We start from the raw sequence: 18,915 nt of genomic DNA, 5'->3' as shown, positions 1-18,915 counted from the left end.
AAATCTTTATTAATCAATTTAAGTGGCTTACTGCTCTATCAAGTGTGCTTTAAGTAATACTTATACTAGGGTAATGCCTAGAGACTCCTCTGGCTGTTGTGTTAGAAGTGAGCACTAGCATCGAGGAGACAGTCTTCCTCAGAGGTTACAGTCTTAGCATCAGTTTCCCTAAACGTACAAGCTACCCACATGTGCCAAATTATTTGTGAGTTCATTCCGAAAGTCATTGATCATCATAGACGGTTAAGAGTAAATGCTCTGTTTTCCTTCAAGCAATGCTTTGAGATATTTTAGCAGATATATGAATGAAACCTGACCTAATGGAGAGTGATGTGTTCTGAATTATCCAGAGGGCTATAAATAAGAATAATTTAATCACCTTTGGACATTTTTCATGGATCAGCAATAGTGGGAGCCGGCTGAACAAGTATTGTGTTCACTAAGGAGACAGGAATAGCTCCAAAGTGAAGGGCTTCAGTCACTGTCTGTAATTAAATTATTCCACGTCAAAGTTAGGAGAGAGGATGCCTCTCAGGTGGAAAATAGAGCATGTTAGATTTTTAAACACAGGTGAGGTTACACTAAAACAGAGATTTGGGGCTGTGTACTTCTAAGTGCTTCTCTGACACCATGCAAGATATATGAATGCTCCCAAAGCAATGGGATTTAAAGCATCCTTATTCTCAGGATTTCTTTGTGTTCCCCACTTGGCACTTAGTGAGTGCCAGTCTGAGGTGCTGAGTTCTCCTTCTAAGTTCTTTGAGGCTCCTCCACAATTACACTTAATTCCACACTAGGGATTTCATAATTTGTGCTGGGCATTTATGGCCCTTTGGGGGACTGGAGCTGAGCTATTTACTCAGACATCAGTCCCTAGGATGATGTTTTCACTATAGTTGGCCTTACTGAGGCAACTCAGCTGATAAACTTTCTCATTATCAGCCTGGTGCCATTGCCTAAATAAAGTTTTCCAAAGATGAAAAATAACAAATGATAAAGGAAACTCTTTCTGTTTACTAAAAATGGAATAAAATATATTTTATATATGATGTTTTGCCCAGATGCAACACAAGAAATCTCGGTAGAAAGCTCTGTTTCGTGTCATGCAGGGGAGAAAGGATGACAGCAAAATCCAGTGAACCTTGATTTGGCAGAGGAACACCTTTTATTTTCCCTTTAATGATTTCAAATCCTTTGGGTGGAAAAAGCTGCGAGGGTGGAGGAGGAGTAGAGAAGAGGTCAATACCTTTGAGTGATAAGATACCGTTTGGATAGGGGTTGGCAGGGGGGCAAGATGAGCAGAAAAAAGCCAATAAACAGATATTTACTTACAAAAGGAAAGTAAGAATTGCAGAAACTGTTTTATTAAATAAAACAAAAGCTGAGCTATTTTAAAATGCTTAACGTGTACTCCTCTGGGCAAGTTCAAGATATGTGATAAAGCTGTGGTTCTGATCCAAACTAATGAAATCAAAGGAAATGCACCCATTAACTCTAACAGGCTTTGGATCAAACCCCTGATGAATTGCACTGCTCACTGGCTATACTAGCTGTCAAACAACCAAAAAGTCTCTCCCCTGGGTAGCTGGGCATACAACCCTTAGGTATCCTTACAAATCAACATGGGGAATGACATGCAAAGAAAGGAAAATGGGCATTTCTGGTGTCAGACACCATCCGTCTTCAATTAAGTTAGCTTCCGAAATGTTTCAAGTATCCAGACTCTTTTAGAAAGCCCAATTGACCCAGAAGTCTCTAACAAAGCAATCCTTAAAACCAGCCACATCGTTAGTTTGTTTGCTTGATGGGGGGTTCTTAATGCCATAAACCCCAGTGCAGAAGTTAATAATTTCATACATTATCACTTTGAATATGCAATAGAAAACTCGAGGCAGCTGTTTGAACTTTCCTTTAAAAGAGGACAGATTGCCTTTATTGTGTGCACTACTTCATGGCTTGTTTGAGGCCAGGGCAATTATGGGATGAATGACTTCCCTTTAGCTGTTGATATGTAGGCTTGTTGTTGTGTGTGTATTGTTTTGGGCTTTTGGGGTGGGTTTTTTGTTTTTTGTTTTGTTTTGGTTTTGTTTTGTTTTGTGTGGGTTTTTTTTGAAAGTGGAGGCCATGTGATAAAATAACAAAAAGCTGATAGGTAATGATCAAAAAAGGAAATGGCCACCGCTGACTTCGCGTTTTATTGTCTTGTAAATGAATGAATTAAAATAACAGTTACATTTCTGTGGAGGCTATTCTTACTGGTTTACCACTCCAAGTGTGGGTGTGTGATTTTGTGGTGTAAATACCACAAATAAAAAGGTAGGAATAAGGCTTGGCATCTTGGCAAATTATACTTTTTTTTTTTTCCTCTTGGGATGTACTGGTCATTGCTACAGGAAAAACTGCTAGCTAATTTAAAAAGTATTTATTTTTAATCAGTTGTGCCATGAATGTTCTCACTAACTCATTGACTAAGTGAGATTTAGCATTTTCTTTGTGAACATGCTAGTTCATGGCTACAAAATTTCATCTACTTCCTTCTGAATAACTCCTTTCTTTCTATTATTGGAAATAAATAAAGTGATGCTCCAGTTGCAAGATTACCCTGAAAGTAGCATTGCATGCATAGGAATAAAAGAAGTGCTGCAGCATTTGACTGACCACTTTGGATTGACTTTTCTCTAAATTGCTCTGCATATGATTATTAATTACCAATGAAACAGAAATTAGAGAACCAAATTATAATGAAACACTTGCCAGCTGACAATTCTTTAGAAAAGTGGTACAATGAAAAGAAAAATACTCTTTTGTTCTAGGAAGTAGGTAGATAGATACATAGATAGATAGACTGATAGATAACACACTTCATAGTGACCACTGTAGATTTGCTTTGTGGTTCCTGATGAAGTTATTTTAGGCAGAATTAGGATTTGAACAAAATATTATTGAAAAAGAATAGCACTATTAAATATTTTGTATTGCTTTATGTCTGCATTGTGCGACAGTTACAGTCAAGATATGAAGGCAAGGCAGAAAGTATTTGCTTTGTGTTTGAAATTGGTAGTATTTCATGTTAGATATTACTGAAGACTGTATGTTGCACAGATGCTCTTTGCACATTGTCCTGTTTAATACAATCTTGAAAAAATTTACCAGGACACAAGTGTTGGTACATTTATCATACATGCCTAGGAGACTGCACTATTTAGGAAGAATTAAAAAAATAGTTAACTCACAAATTTAAGGATTATGATAGAAACTCTGGGGCTAGTTTTATTTACTCATCCCCGTGTTCTTGGTATATGGTGAGTGTCACAGAATAAAACCAAGAAATTGCATGTCTGTTGGTAAGCCACACTTTTACTGTTGAAGGTTCAAATGGCCACCTTTCTGGCCGCCTAAATGTCAGAGCTGTTCATATTTGTTTAGCTCCATAAATGGAGCTGCTCTGTAATATTTAATGATTTACATTTACAGTAGGAAAATATTTGAAAAACAAGGTTTGTAGGAAGGGTTGACCTATTATTAGTTCTGATGATACAATTTGGAAAAAAATGGACAAAGAACTCTATTTCTTTATCCTCAAATCATAACACAGCTACCACAGTATAATGGTTGGCATTTGGGGATCATTTTATATATATTCAAAATGCTTTGCGGGAATTAGTAACTGCAGTAAATTATTTCTTATAATATCCTAATCCTCAGCTTACTGACCTGATTTGCAGCAGAAAGGTGAATCTGTGCATCTGGCTCTGTTCAGTGAATCAGAGGAAGAGTGAGGAGCAATACATGTTTCCAGAATCATAGATTCGTGTTGGTACCTCAAAAGTTTCACCTGGGTTTGACCACTGGCTGATAGCATTAAATGATCTAAACTATGTATGTTAACAATAAAACCTGCAAAGGAAGAGATAAGTATTCCCTCCCAACTTTTAATAACACTATTCATTCTTTAACCTTCAATGTCACTTGGGTTCTGGGGAGACTTTTTCAAACCAGTCCCAGGCTGACGTCCTGTGTGTGCGCACAGAGTGCTGGCCCCAGCACTGCTAGTCAGCAATGCTGAGGACACAGCACCATGGCCTCAGCACCATGTGGATAAACAGTCTTGCTATATATTGTCACTAACAACATCATATGCAAAAAAGGATAAATCAATTGCTCTCCATCGAGGTGCATGATTATTTAGTGAGCCTGTCCAATGAAAATGCTGCCCTTTTCCTTAGAGTATTTATCTTACTCAGAGAACTAAAGAACAATACAGAGTATACACGGACACAAATGTACAAGTACATAATGCATAATAACTAACATTTCCCCGCCTCTTTGTACTGAAGTTTCACTCTTCTCTAAAGCTATTGCCTTCTCTCTAGACTTTCCTCTGGGATTGCTGCCAGCAAGCACCCGAGCTTCTACAGGCTGCCCTGAAGACCTCTCTGCTGAGTCTTTGCTACTATCACGTATCACTGAACATGTCATCTGTCGTATTTCCCACTTCTAATATAAATATCCTCTATGTATTGTAACACTGAGCAACCTCATGCACCTTGTCACCTATGTGCTGTTAGAACAATTAAAGCTGCTAGTAAGCTTTAATTCAAATTTCTTAAGCAAACACATTATGAAGTAAGTTATTAAACCATCATAGTGCTATATATACTCTGTCGAACCTCTGACACATAGTCCAGTCACAGACCAGCGTGGCAGAAAGAGCATAATGGGATGATGAACCAGGACCATGTGGTGAAAAGTTATTTGCACTGTTAGGACTGTAATTCTAAGAGATGAATGATATGTAATACAGGAAATTTCAGTAATTTCTTACTGAAATAAGAGGAAAGATAGCCTTAGGAGTGGCAAGCTGGTAGCATGAAAACGGTCTAAAAGAACTTGGCTGGCTCAGCCTGTAAGGATGAAGTGCTATTTATTACAAACACAATATGGGTAAAGGAAGAAAATATTGCTCAAGATAGAGGTCAGCCTTGACACACGAACCTTGCAATCAGTTACAGAGGAATACCGTTTAGCTGGAAAATTTATACCAGAGAAGCTATGTTCTCGATATACCTTACAGTAGAAATGCTATTGAAAGAAAAGTATTATCTAGTTTTAAGAAGTGGCATAGGAAACAGGATAATACGATGTAATATATGGCCCAGGACATTTTGGGCTTGATTCAGGCATCTAAACGTAATGTCTAATGTGATCTGAGACATCCATGGCTACCTGAGATGTTCGGACATAAATGGCAAATATGACATGATACCTTGTGGACAACCACACCCTTCTGGAGTAATAGCTGTAGACCAGAGTGGATACCCCAAGTAGTACTCGTCCCTATGTTTGAACCGTTGAATTTAGCTACCCGTGTATTATGTTCCTATGTATGACGTGACAGAATTTACGACACTGTGTTCCAAGTGCGGTGTCCATGTGCATTCCACTCATTTTAAGCATTTCAGATTAAGCTAACAAAATTATTAGGTTACTCTTTAACTTGCTAAACCAGTGTGCAGAAACAATATCAATAAAAGGTATAAATATGTTTTCAGTTCTTTGGCAACTACATAGAAAAAGCATACTACTAAAAATAGATAAATTAGTAGATATACTTTTTCAGACTCTTTTTTTTGAGAACCAAGGTGATCAATAGAAATGTTTGGGACCACAGGAAATAAGTTTTTTTTTGTTTATTACTCTTGAACTTTGAATTTTTTAATTCAACCAAAATATATTATATCAATTATATCAAATGGAAAAAGGAAAGCATTATATTCTCAACATACAGAGAAAAAACACTGAGATTTATACAGAAATATATTTTCATTGTGTATTATTACTTTTTCACTGAATATATTTTCTAAGATTGATAAAACTTCATGAAAAGTTTTGTTTCATTGTTTGCTTTTCTGGTCAGAATAGTTTGGTTAAAACTATCATACTTTTGAGCTTTGTTATTGGTACTTCTGAGCTGACCATGAAACCTAACGTCCGAAATTTGATTTTTTTTAATGTTTTCTATCTGTCTATCATAAAATATATAATCAAAAATATTTTGACCTAGTATTCCAGAAAAAGACTGTACTTTTCTATGCTGGAGTAAAATGAATTATCTTGTTAGCATGGCAATGTATATGCTGAAATATTTTAAATTGTTGCTACCTTTAATGGAAAGATGGTAATTTTAAAATGTTAATTAAAAATGTAAAGAAATCTTAGAACAAGCTAAAAAAAAACCTTCTGAGGTTTATTTGCATAATTCATTTTTAGAACTTTAATTTACAAGGATCTATAATTGTTCTTCTTCACAGTTGTGTCGCAATTTCCAATGCAGACACAAATGAGGAAATGTTATTTTTATTGTACCAGAAGGACTGTGTATGCTGATAGCACTTAAAACCAAATGATGTACTGGAAAGTTTTTTCCTACTGGACATTTCTGTTACTACGTTGTGTTGAATTCTCCAGAGCTAAAACATGTTTTTCTTGTTTCTACTTGTCTGAAGAAACTCTCAGTGATGAGCACAATATCAGCCTTACCAAAACCAGGAGGAGACTTTTCACTGGTGGTCGAAGGAGCCAAGGTTTTACACCTGGATCTCCTGCAGACACAGAAGCTGTGAGTAGTGGTTCCTCAGTCATTAATACGGGACAAGTGAGTGTATCATGGTGGAACAACAATCTTTGATATAGGTGCAGAAAACAAGCCAGTCCACTAGACAATGTCTTCAAGTAAACATATAAATATAGCATCTTGTCCTTTCTTCACAGCATATGGCAGGAAAGAGAACTATATAGGCTTGCCCAGGGAGTTCTGCTCCCAGGCAGTTCTGCTCCCCTGCTTCTTTTTTCCTCCTCACCAGCAGAACTGTAGATCTGAATTTTCAGCTGTTGCAAGTCAATGTAACACTATCGATAAAACAGTCTTCTGCTCTTACTAAAAAAGCAAAATAAAGAATAAGGAGGACTGTAACATCTAAGAGAGTGAAACCTAAACAGCCGGAGTAGTCTTATTCTTAATCTTCCTTTGTTTATTGGTTATTTTTGTTGTTGTTTACCTATATTTAACTCAAACTCTTGGCAAATGTCTGGAATCCATCTCCCCCTGTAAAACATTCCACATCCCTTTGATCCTTCTGCTTTCATTTCGATTTTCTTCCTCCTTCTGCCTATTTTTTTCTCTTCCACCCTTTCACTGATTTTGCATAAGTGTACTCTTCAGAAGCTGTCAGAAAGCATCCTTCATATGTAGGTAGCTCTTTGAAAAAGTGGCAATTCTCGGACACTTCTTATATATGTTTGGGGTTAAGGCTGTTATCTCGTCTGCTGAGCTACAGAACTAGAGAAATATAATTAGTTCACTTATACTGAAATGTTTCACTGTAAACATTGTTGGCAAAATTTGACATAGGAAAAAGCTGATAGAGGCTGAAACAGTGGTTCTATTCCATCCTCTGCATGGAGGATGAACAGTTGTTATTGTAGCCTTGGTTCTCAGAAGGTAACCATAACTACCTCTAATAGAAAAGAAGGAAAGTTCTTTTTTTTTTCTTTTTTCTTTTTTTTCCTTTTTCCTTTTTCCTTTTTTCCTTCTTTTCCTTCTTTTCTTTTCTCTTTTTTTCCTTTTTTTCCTTTTTTTCCTTTTTTTCTTTTTCAAATCTTTAATACTCTACATAACAAAGGCAAATAGACTTGCCTTTGAGATTTGCCTCTAGATTTGGCCCTTGAAAAGTCTAGATACGTATTTTCTAAATTTATTGATTTTATTTTAGGCCGTCTGTTTTCTTCCACTTTCCTTAATATATACATAATATCCTTTTCATCTCCCATAAAGTGATACTTTGTTCTCTTCCACTTCATCCTTTACCCCTAATTACCTATAACCACAAAGAATTATTATTCTTGTACCATGAATACTAATACAATGCAATCCATTTGAAGTTCCTTTTTTTGCTTGAGTACAACAGTAACAGCAAATAATAGCATACGCTTAGTAATGCCAACCGTCATACAACTGTCTTCATTCATTCACCAAACCCAGTTTTACTCAGTATATTCACTATTTGATATTTGGCCTACACTGAGGTAGGTTCATAGGAGTCAGCTATGGAAAAGGAAATTGAGATTGAAAGAGGACTGCTGTCCTGAGAGTATAATCTACATTATACCATTGCATGATTTGTCTGCACAAGGCCCTCCTGATTATAGTAACAGGAGTTTGAGGAGCAGATTTCCGACAAGATTTTCCCCTTTCTTAACAACAAATCATCTTTAATGCTGAGAGACTCTGTTATATGCTATAAAGCAATATATACAAGGCAATCAAAATTTAAATATTCTGTGGATGAATGTGAAGTCAGCATTTACATGTTGCTAAATCAGAACATTGTTATTCTGGTGGGTTTTAACCTATTAAGCAATATAAAACACCCTTACATTTTTAATGTAAATTTAGTGGAAATGGAAATACTAGTTTGGCAGCTATTAAGAACAAAGAGTTTGATTCACTTATGGTTTGAAGGATTATGAAAAGGTTAAGATTAAACTCCCTCCAAAGATTAGCTTAATGATACACAATACACTGAAAGACTTAGCTTCTTGGTGATGAACTGTAAGAATACATGTAAAATGGAGAAGTTTCTATTGTACAATGTTTAATTCATAGAATATTCAAATAAATATGTAAATGGAAGGCTTCTCTGCATTAAATGCCATAAATACACTTCAGTTATATGCAGTGTTCATAATCAATGTACATGTCTTTATGCTTCAGGTAACAGCAACAGCAGAAGCTTTAGATGAAATAATGAAGCTTTAAATAAAAATAATGAAGCTTTAAATAAAAATAAGTTATAATTTTTGAAAAATTGTAAGTAACATTAGTTCTTCTGCCCTATCGTGAATCTCTGTTTCTGCTAATATGGAGGTATGACGTACTTACTATGATCGTTCTCCCATGAAATCCATATGGTATATAAGAAGCATTTTAACAATAAGGATTACAAGTGCCGTTTTCTAACATTAAATATACGACTTCCTTTGCACTGTGTTTCCTAGCTACATTTTAACCGTTCTCCACTCAAATCCAGCAATAAGATTTTGAAAGCAGAGAATTTTGTGTTTAAAGTTAATTTCCATTTCTAGTATGTCCTCATGTATTTTTTACTCAAAAAATACAACCAAAATGCGTAGTTAAATTCTCTCTCTCTCAATCCTTCCACCTACCAGCTCATATAAGGAAAGAACACAACAGATAATGTTTGTTAGTGGCCTGCATATTTTTTTTTTCAATGGGATATTTGAAAGCTGGAACAAAAAATTACCAACTTAGGTTTCTGGGTTCACGGGAGAATCCTCTAAAAATACCACAAGAAATAAATACACCCACCAGTTTCCCCAATATAATTTATTACTTTTTGTTAATAACAATAAATCTAACATAATAAACACAGCGACTATAATAGAAACAGAAAGTATTTTCAATAATTCACTATTTGAGTTATTGCTATGCCTACAGGCAAAGCAGGCTTTTCAATACACTTCAGTGGCTGACAGATAGACTGTGGAAAAGTTGAAACAGAAATGTGAATGATGGCCATATTTCTCAAATATTTGCCAACCACCTCTTCTTCCTCAAACCAAGAAATCTAATATATAACTCAATAAATAAATGAAAGCCTGAGGAACCCAATCTGAACTCACAGCTAACCCTGCTTTGAGCAGAAGGTTGCACTAGAGACATCCTGAAGTCTCTTTCTCCCTACGTCATCCTGTGATCCCATGATGCAGATGTGTTTCTATAACGATGTTTTAAGCTATTCATATGCTTCTACTTTGAGCCAGTCATGTTAAAAAGCTTGAAAAGGACACAGAGCAATCAATTCCTTATTATAAATAAGGATGATAAACAAACAGTGGTCAACACTCAGTTATTTAATTTTAAAATTTATGTCACTCACGAAAATTTTAACATACATTTTCTGGAAAAGACCAGGTATTTTACAGCAGCTCCCATGAATGGAAATTACTGCAGTTTCTACACACTAATAAATGAAACTGTACAACTGTCTTGGAGATATAAGTGGGAGTATAGAGTATACCAATATAACGTTAAATGATTTATCCATGTTCCACAATTTTTGTATCACAAAGGGAATCCTGGTTTCTCAGGACAAAACAAAAATAAAAACAAAAAAACCACAACTCTTTCAATCTAACAATTACTACAAGATTATGCTGATATTAGCAACAATAGCAATGAAGATAAAAGTTGTATAGATCCATCTATCCTCGAGTACCATTGATAATGGCACTAACGTGGGGAAAGAGAGAATTGTTCATTTACTATTGGGCCATCAAGTGTAATCTACATAACACAGGATCTTGGCAATTTCTGTATGAAAGTGACGATTAGACAATTGTCTGTTCTTAAATTAAGTTCCTAGAAGGTTTCAGACAGTGATACAGGGACATTTCCATCATCCTGAGTGTTTTTAACTTGTTTGACCTCAGGTAGATATTTATATCTTAGCTATTTTTTTGAGAGTCTACGGTCTTTTTTAAGAGTCTCTTTTCTAAACAGAGAGAAATACACACTTATAATTTGCAATCCCTTACCTGAAGCATATATGTTAACTAGGTCAGATCAATCTTTTCTTAAAAATGGATCAGTTGGCTAGCTCAGATACATATATCTACACTGTGGACATTCAATAAATTGAAGGATCCCCTCGACAGGTTTTACAGTAGCCTACCCTGGTTGTCTAAAATTGCTAGAATTCACTCTTTCAGCCTTAAAACTCCTTAAGCACCTAATTATAGTTATACATTCATGGAGTAATTCACACTCAGAATCAACCTGCTCTGGGGAAATAGGCCTCTCTCTTTCCAACATTTGCCAAGACCCAGGTTTAGGCAGGGGGAATCCACTGTTTTACCTAGCTGCTAGGAAAATACCGTGAAGTATATAGCAGGCTCATGCCACCACCTATATTTTGTGGAAGCTTACTGGTCACAGCATTTTCCTTACCAGTATGCTTTTAAGCATCCTGAAAGAGGATGTGCTCCATCTCCATTCCTAGTATTTTGAAGGCCGTGACCTAAAAGAATAGGAAGAGGGGGCCTAGTTCTAACCTAAAACTTAGCGTGCTCTCTTGAGAGGTGAGTTTGAATCCTTTCAACAGAAAAAAACCTGTAACAGTCATGTTTGCCCATCCTATGCAAGAACTCTAACTACTATACTTTTATAAAAACATAAATGTTTTAAATGGACATTATAAAACGATAACAACTGTTTTCTTTCAATGACCCATTCCCTGAACAGATAAATAAATATGAAGCTGATTGAAGAATAGGACAGACAGGCAACTCTGGCTGACATGCACAAGAGAAAGAAGGAGGAAGCGGATGATGTGTGATCTGATAGAGATAAAAGCAATGAACATACTGGCTAAGAGTTTTGAAAGGCTTTGAAAGCTGTAGTCTGGTATGCTGAAAAACAGGTTGTGAAAGACAAGGGGATTTGAAATTTGACTAGTTCTGGTTTGGAAGCAGTCAAATAACCCTGCAGTGTCCCAGTGTTACAATGCAGGCACATAGCTAATAACTGCTAGAAAGAACAAAACATTAAAAAATCTTATCCTAAACATGCTCCTCCAAAACGCTGTTCTTCTGCCGTTCAGAAGGAAGGCTAGAATACACTGTCCCAAATATCTGTCTGGGTCTAGACATTCATTCAGTTTATGTCTTACAGCAAAGCTACATGAATGAAAATGATGAAAGAGGGTATGAAAGATATGAATCTTCATAGCATCAATCACCTCTCTCCTGCCTTCTCTGGAATAATATATATAAAATGGTATCATGCAGTGGCAATGAACTGCAGCATAAACTAATCAGTTATATAATTCTCAGAGCATTAATCTCACTCAGCGTTCGGTCTCATATTGATGACATAACCAGGACTGCCAGGGTGATTACTATCTTGGTTTGCAGATAACAGTGATGCTCCTGAATACAACTTTATTATATTTTTTCCCAATGCACAGTTGATACGGGCATTGGATTCCAGAACACTTCTACTGTCACAGGTAGTTTTAATGTTCACATATGAATTTACACAAGCCTTGAGAGACTGAAAAGTGCACTTCTCATTGTCTCTGTTTTCTAAATGGAAAGACTATATTAAAACATCCCCTTTGATGGCTTTTGTGTATCTATTATCCTATGCCTTTATAATGTAAATTATTTATTTGATGAATACATATGCCAGGGGAGCTCAGCAGTATTAGCAGAGCAATTCTCTTACGAGCATGAGCAGATTGAGAACGAAACCTCCCAAAGGCCTTGCTACTGATGTCTGTGGTCCCTTTGTAATACCAGACATCGTTCTAGCACTATAAATTCCTCAGTAATCTTGCACTGATTTTTTGATTTGAACCAATCAAGTGTCTTTTGAGTAAAGCTTATGGCTCCATGGTAATTAATAATCTATGATCTTTTAAGGATGTTGTGTTGAAAAACATTGTTTCCCATTAGTGACCTTTTACAACCCATTCTTCAGTTAAATTATTCCTACCAGAGCATTTCTTTTAGCTGAGGGTGGGAGTGAAGTGTGGAGGGAGTGAGCCAAGAGCAGTCTCTGCAGCTAACGACAAGGGACCTCCTTGATAATCTGTCAGTCCCTAGTAGCACACTGCTGAACATTGCAAGTGGTGAAAAATCAGATTGAGTGATATGGGTAAGATGTTGCTTAGCTATCCTTCAAACTTCAGGATCTGAGAAGAAAAGTGGTGCAACAATATCAATCCAAACAGTTTATCAAAAAGCAGCAGGTTTTGGAAAGATCTGAAGATAAACAGAATCCCTAATACCTTGTCTTTGCCCCAAGTCAATCATGGGCAGCCTGAAATGGACCTTTGATGCTGCTCAGTAACAAAACACAGTGGGATTGTGATGAACATCTTTCTTTAAATATCTAGTCCAAATTGATCTTAGGTGTCAATACAATTAGATTTACATGAGGAAGTAGCTTGTTCCTTGATGGAGTTCTGCCATTCTTTGTCAGGGGAAAACTCTCTGAATGCAGTCCTATATAAAGTAGGAGGGATAGAAAAATCTAGCGCTGAATAAAATTTGCTTGTGTGGCAGTCTATAAATCTTGCAGTGCTCCATTGACTACAGTCTGAACTTTTGTGTCAAATGTAAAATTAATTTCTTCATGGTAAATTTTATATAAGCCTGTAAGATAATGAAAACCTTATAGGACCTGACAGAGCTACCTGTTCAACTCCTTCAGGTTAGGTCAACATTACTGAAAAGCTATACCCTGGAACTGCTGTAATTTGATGTCTGCTGATCTGCTCTTTGATTTTAGCAGCATCTATAACTTAGCATGCATTTGTAATATGATCATAAATTCCAAATGTACAGTAAAGTTACCAGCAGCTCTATCAAGAACATGATCATAAATTAACTATCAACATTCACAGAAAGGAGCTGCGTCTGTGATCGCCCTGTGAAATGCTTTACTGATATGAAAATAAACCCTGAGCTCCCAACCAATTCTCCATCTCCTAAAGAAAGAACCCTTTTTTTTTTTTTTAATAAAAACAGATTTGGGGATGAAGCCTCTGATTCTTAGAGTTAAAGCAATGAATTTTCAGTTATTTTAATGCTTGTAGATACACTAATTTATTTAGAGCTAAGTATGGATATGTCAATATGGCACTGTGTTACATAACCTAGATGCAGTCTGAGTTTTGATGTTAGCAGTCCCTTGGCACCTACCACTCTGTTTCTATGTAAGTCCAAAAGAATTTTTGAGCAGTTTAGTATCTTTTACGGACTTGATGCTTGTCAGAATTCATGGATAAGTTTATCCTCTACCTGTCTCACAGATAAGTTATTCCTCTACATGCCCCATCAATTCTGCTATGGTAAGCATCCCAAAAGAGTTTTTTTTAGGTGAAGATTTTTAAGCACTGGAACAGAGCATCATCAGAGGCCTTGGGAGCTTTAGAGAACGGCTTAGACAAACATCTGTTGGGAATAGTCTTAACTGTTGCTGCATTGTGGCAGTAGGTTGTATTATATGATCTCTGAATGACTGTCCAGTCCCATCTGTTTCGGATTTGTGAAACTCCTTGGGCTTTGAGTTAGTGTGAATTTAGGCTTCACTATGCAATGAACACTACGATTCTTAAGTCCTCATTGCAAATCTGTCCTTCTCCAACTTCCCAGCTGTAACTAGGTGTATCAAGGAAAAATAGACTAAAGATCGTGCAGAATGTAAATGCAAGATGTCTAGTGCATCAGCGCTGCGCTCTTTCAGCATAAGACGAAGTTAGGTCATTTTAATCAGAACTTCCTAACATGTCCCTGTAAGGCACAGAAAACTATGAGGCTATTAACATCTGAAATAAATACTTAAAATGGATGTATCAGTACCTCAGACACTGATGAAATTGTTCTCATGAGCTCTGTAAAGGACGTCAGTATTATCTTTCTTTCCTAGGTAGTGAACTAAGTACAAAGATGAAATGACTTTCTCAAAGTCACACAGGAAGTTTGTGGTCCAGCTTGGGAGCTGAATATAGCAAATAAATCACAAGCCTTTCACTTCCTCTGTAAATCATTTTTAACAATCAGGATAAAGCAACATCAGTTGTTCTGATGAGAGAGAGATATTTTTGTTATTAAAATGCTGTTGGGGTAGACAAGGTGGTAGAACATTTCTAAAGGACAGTCACCATTGTGTCCTTTGGAATCAGGGTAAGAATTTCTTCTTAGGAATAAAAAAAAAAATTATAGATATTTATTAAAACGTGTCTCAAAAAAAGGTGAAGATCAACTGTGCAGCTGAGAAGCTCAAAATAAAGTAAATGTTCAATTGAGTGTAATAAGACGAACTCTGAATTATAATTGCAGGTGGAATTCAGAGGTTGGGAGGTGAAATAAACAATTCAGGATTATTGGAGCAACCTGTCTTTAGTGAAGACTGACATGTTTACTTGGATGTTGTGCTACCCAATGATTTTAATAAGCCTCAAATAACTGCCACCATAATTTATATTCATTTGAGGCCCTTCTCTGGAAAAGAGATCACTTGTGATTTGAAGAGGAAATAGCAAACATTCGCAGGGCAAGAGGAAAAGGATCAAATCATATTCACATTGCCTGTACATCTAATCAACTGAAAACATGTACCAAAACACAATGCAAATGAATTTCATTCATGTCGTTAAAACTTCCCACAAACTCAGAACACTCTCTAAAAGAAGCTTATTCTAGAGCAAATGAACTCAGCAATGCATTATGGCACAATAAGAACAGGCTAAACAAATGGTTTTATTTCCATCCAGAATAGAAGACGGAGGTCGTATGAATTTGTTTAGTACTGCATATAAGGTGAAGAGGAAAAGGTTCAGAAGGTTTACTTACTTAAACAAATGGTTACAAAGCAGCATGGCTTGCTAATCTCTTAGGTAAACAAGCAAACAAACAAACAAACAAAAGCTTCTGAAACATTACCTATGAAATTCCTCAGAATAAGCTCACAGCAAGACTTGTTTTATGCATCTGTATCTATATCTGCATGCATATGTATTACATAAATATATACCTGGATGGATGCTTCTGGGTTGCTGTGACTTTTAGACAGGACCTTATATGGAGAAAATAGCTTTTCTTAATAATTGACATATTTACTACCTTGTTTAAACAACATAAATGCAAAGAAAGACTCCTATCGACTTGGGAATAAAGAAAAGATAAGATGAGCATTAATAAGGAAAACAAGGGATTGCCAAAAGCAACAGTCTCCTTTTAAATATCTGTTTTAAAGATGCAGCAATTTATATTCATAAAATCTGAAGGACTAGGCTACAGAAAGCATAGTGGAAAAATGTTCTTCCAAAAGGGTAAACCTACTTTTGCAGCGGTAAGAGGGGGCTAGGTTGTCAGAGGAAAATACTTCAGGGGAAATATTTGGTATGTAGGGTTTGTCACATGAAGCTTGTACAAAATAGAACTCACAAGACTTCAAAACTACTACATGAATAAACTTCATTTATTTGAAAAGGATGTTTATGCCATACTCCACAAAACTATCCATTTGCACACAATCCATTTGCACCCTTTCTAATTATGGAAAGTAGTCCAGTCTGTTTTATATTAAATAAGTATCAGTTTCAATAATCTTATCTACTCTTCCCAATACCTGTCAAATATTTTATACGCTTTTCACAGGACAAAATAAATATACTCTTGACAGATTTCATTTAATTTGTGATCTATGTTGACCATTTCAGCCATCACGAACACGCATGGCATTCACAAAAGTTTAGGATGGGTAGGCATCCTGTAAAAAGTACATTTTAAATAGTGAAGAGGTAGTTATTCAAGATGAAGCCTGTGTCATAACAGCTGGAATGTCATAATGTTTCTATTCTCATGCTAAATGATAGCCATCTATCAGTTCAATGTTTTCAATATTTTTAGGTATCCACCACAATTTATAGGCAGACGTTCCCTTGTAAACAATTTAAGCTTGTCCTCTGGAGATCTGGCTATTAGGACAGTCTAGCTGTGGGAAGATCTACAACAAAGACAAATTCTTTAGTAAGTGCAAACATAGCAGCATCATTTTCTGATTATTTGCTAAAAAGAATCAAATAACATTTCAATGTTAAATCTTCAGAGAACTGTACATATGTTAACTAATGAATCCATGGACTTCTACTTTGATGTACAATAGATAGACATATTTACATCACCTGTTCACATCACATTTTTCATTCTACAACAAACAAGAGTTGTGGACCAGTGGTTAGGTCAGGGCAAAGTAAAAAGAACAGGTAGAAAACATAAAAAAAAGATGTCGAAATTAATAGCTGTGAGGATTAGATCATTTTCTAGGCATTGCACATTTGAATTTAGAACCTGAATGAAACATCCACAGAGTTTCATTCACAAATCGTTTAGTCATTTCTTTATTTTCTTAGAAGCTTGTTCAAGCTTGTTAAGATCATACTTAGTCCTTGTTTTCCTCAGGAAGTAGATTTGATGTAGGGATGCTTTAGTGTTAAACATACAAAAATTACAGCATTGGGACTATATACACTAGCTTAATATATGTCTAGGCTAGAGAAATGTGGCTGAGGCATTCTGAAAGATGAAAAAAGAATTTAGAACAAATGAATGCAGGAGTTATTATATTTTACAGAGCCATCTGGAAAATGAAAATGATGCTTCTGAAAATGTCTGGTGTTTGTTTCTAACACAGTGTAGAAAGCAAGATCAGATTATCTGGGAGAGCTCAATAATTGAGTAACTTGCCTTGGGACAGGCAAAGGTGGAGATTTAGTTCTACTTTCTGTCCAAGCTAATCTATAACAAAGTCTTGAAACGTCCGCGTTTTAGATGAATCCGCCTGACCACTAAACTACAGCATCAGGGCACAGCAATGAAGAGTTGTAGTTTATGTAGACATCACCTTCTCTTTAAACAAGCTAGCTTGAGTACTGATAGATGTGTAACCCCAGTAAAATATGCTCAGAATCCAGGGTAAAGAGATGGATGCCATTTTCATGATGTTACTATTATGGAACTAACTGCAGCCCTGCCTTTGTACATAGACATGCCTCAATATTTGCTTTCCACCAAAATTTCACCCAAGGCCAGAGGAAGACCTTCCTGTGAAAGGTTCATTATAATTAACGTTTTTCCATATGCTTTAGAACACTGCAGACACATGGACTTTTATATAACCACTTTGTAGCCTTCCAGGTCAGATAGCTCTTCAGTTTCATTTGAGTTATTGCAGATTTGGGGGGAACTGATAACTTTGACAGGAATATTTAATGAAAGCATGTTTTATATAAATGTCATAAACAGGTAGATATTATGAATAACAGATGTTTGTCTAACCCATTCTTTGAAACCTCTTGCAGAATCGTCTTCCACTGAAGCTTTTTAAGAATAGGTTAGACAAACATCTGTTAGTGATGGACCAGATATGTTGGACCCTGTTGCAATTCAGAATGCTGGGCTAAAATTAGAAGTTTTCAACACTTTTTGATTTGTGGGCTCCTAAAAAATTCCGATGGAGATGCAGATATTTCACACTCTTAAGTTGATATATAGTGCGCAGGAGCTTGATATGCTTAGTTACTTCTCACAAACCCCTTTAAAACAGCTAGCAGATCTTCATATCAGACTACAGCTTAAAAACTGATGAACTGCTGGAAGGTCTTTTTTAGACATGTATATCTGTGATTCTGTAATATGCACGTATTTTGGGCTTCTCCCTTTTTTTGTTTTTTGGATTCTTTTTTACTTAATCCACGTGTCAATCCTGGTGTCATGCTTCCATGGCTTTTTTCCGGAAAATACATTCTTTCTGCAGTTCCTCCTGCCATTAGTTAATCCAATAGGTTCTCTGCTGAAGCTATGCATTTGTTCATATGTCCTTTATTTTTATTTTCCTGGGAGGCACTGTAATGCAGTGTAACACTTAAAAATGTTTCTTTTTTGGAAGGATGTTCTTTTTTCATTCAGTTTTGCTTTAAATTATGCCTAAAATTAGGAAATATCTGTATTAGAGACTAATTGACTATAAAATGTATCCATTAAAATAGAATAAATTGTTCCTTACTGGATTATGAGGGATGGTGATGGAACTGATAAAATAAAATGTCAGTATATTTTAGTTAGTAAGTGTATCTAAGAGTCTAAATACTGGGAAATGATGAATCTCAAAAGGTTTAAACATATGACTGTTGTAGACTTAGTAAATGTCTATTAGCCTGCCCGTTTGTTCAATGTATGAACTAAAACGATTAGTTGCAAAAATGCTGATTCAATTACAATTTCTATTATTTTGGGTTTTGATATCTCTATCTTGATTTTTTAGTT

The sequence above is a fragment of the Struthio camelus genome, chromosome 3 (genome assembly GCF_040807025.1).
Source record: "Struthio camelus isolate bStrCam1 chromosome 3, bStrCam1.hap1, whole genome shotgun sequence".
Lineage (NCBI taxonomy): Eukaryota > Metazoa > Chordata > Aves > Struthioniformes > Struthionidae > Struthio > Struthio camelus.
Note: the sequence above shows the minus strand (reverse complement) of the source record.